The sequence below is a fragment of the Molothrus ater genome, chromosome 9 (assembly GCF_012460135.2).
Source record: "Molothrus ater isolate BHLD 08-10-18 breed brown headed cowbird chromosome 9, BPBGC_Mater_1.1, whole genome shotgun sequence".
Taxonomy (NCBI): Eukaryota; Metazoa; Chordata; class Aves; order Passeriformes; family Icteridae; genus Molothrus; species Molothrus ater.
In genome coordinates, this window is record NC_050486.2 from 22,694,111 (window position 1) to 22,696,027 (window position 1,917).

Below are 1,917 nucleotides of genomic sequence, written 5' to 3' on the forward strand. Positions count from 1 at the left end.
CGCGGCCGTGGGAGAGGTTTCCACAAGCCTCGGCGGGGCCGGGGCCGTGTCCCGGGCCGCAGGAGCCCGCACGATGCCGGCGGCGTGCGTGGGGCGGCGGGGCCGGGGCGGTCACGACGCGCCGGAGAGCCCGCCGTGCCTCCCGCCAGGAAACACGACCATGTTCGAGCCGGCTCCTCTCAGCAACAGGAAGCGTTAAAGATAGAACAGCCGGGGCTGGGCGGGGGAGATTAGGAAGCCGAGCATCTTCTGAGCACCGAGGGCCATTCCCAGCCGTGCCTGTGCCCGCTGCGGTGGGAGCCGGGCCGTGCTCAGCCCACCTCCGGTCCGCATTTTGACTTTATTGAAGAGGGATCAAAAAGAGGGATCAATAAAGGGATCCCTTTATTGAAGAGGGATCAGGGTGGGGAGTACCAAAATGATCCCAAGTAAAGGGGTCAGTGATGCTCCAAGCAAGCCCAGCAAATTTTCATCTAGCGCTATAAATATCTTCCCTTAATTATAATAAATAATTGCTAGAAACAATAGAAGAAAAAAAAAAAAGAAAAAAAAACCCAAATCATTAAAGCCTTAACGTTGCCCCATTAGCTATGCCATCACCTCACAAGCCAGTTCTACAGCCTGGGCCTCAGTGCTCAATTAACAAAGCCAGACCTGGCTTAAAGGTGTTTCTTTTTTTACCTCAAATTGCAGTGGATGCTTCAGGGAAAAAAAAATCCAGACATCTTGAAATTACTCAGCACCACACTATGAAAAGAAAATGCTGCTTAAAGGGAAGGGTGTTTTTTTGTTGTTTTGGTCCAGTAAATTAACATTTTGCTTGCTTGGAGGTTGCTATCCAGGATTATGTGCTTTGTGTAACTTATTATAACACCACACCCTTGTCCTGAGCTGTGTGCAAGTAGTTTGGCTTTTGTCTTCAAATTGTTTCTAGCCCTTGAGCATTTGAAGAAAGTCTTTAAAATATTAACCAATACAGCTGTCATCTTCCTGTGTTTCCAGACATTTTACAATAGGAAACAAAGAACAAAACCCTGCAACAATAGCTCAGAGGTATGAATTGCCTCATTCATCTCACTGGAATGTTCAAAAACATTAACTATTTTTTGACTGATTCAGCAGAAAATGTGCTGGCAGATAATAAGCTTATGCCTGATCCAGGGGAGATTCAGGGACGGAGAAAGGTTTTATTTTTCAGCACAGTAAAGTAGCACCTTTCCTGAAAGGAAGCAAATATCCTTGTTGATGGAAGAGGCTGCGTGAGAGGAGAAATTCTGGCTTAAAAGGAGCTGCTGCCTTCCCCTCTCTGTACTGGCTTCAAAACAGCACATGGTTTATCTCAGCCCAATTCTGTAATAAATTAATTAGCAATTAGTGCCCACTCAAACATACCAAGAACACTGCAGTCCTTAGGTTGTGACTGGGAAAGGCCCAGGATTTCAGTAGAGGGTGTTTTAATCTCTGGTTTAACACTCAGAACAGGAAAGGCAAGGTCAGCACCAGGCTGAACTGCTGTTGAGACAATGCCATCACTAAAACAAAGTTTGTTCCAAAGCCTGTGAGAGAATGCTGATGCACCTAAAAGGCCAGTGAGAAAACACATGGCTCTACCATAATTTCACTGTCCTCCCACCAGGAATGGTGGGAATGGGAATGAATCACTACTTCCAGCCAATTCTTCACCTTTTGCAATATTATCATCACAAGGTTATGGAAAAGAGCTGCTTCATTAATAGACTAGAGTGCTTGGTGACAGAATATTTATGTGTTCATTCAGAACAAAGTAAATTATTATTTCTGCTTACCCCACCACCCAGTATCAGATTCCTGATGAGTTCAGTAGCAGGTGAACCAATGAACTTCAAGTTAACCATTTTAACAATGACTGTGTCTTAAATAAAGGCAACACTAGTCAAG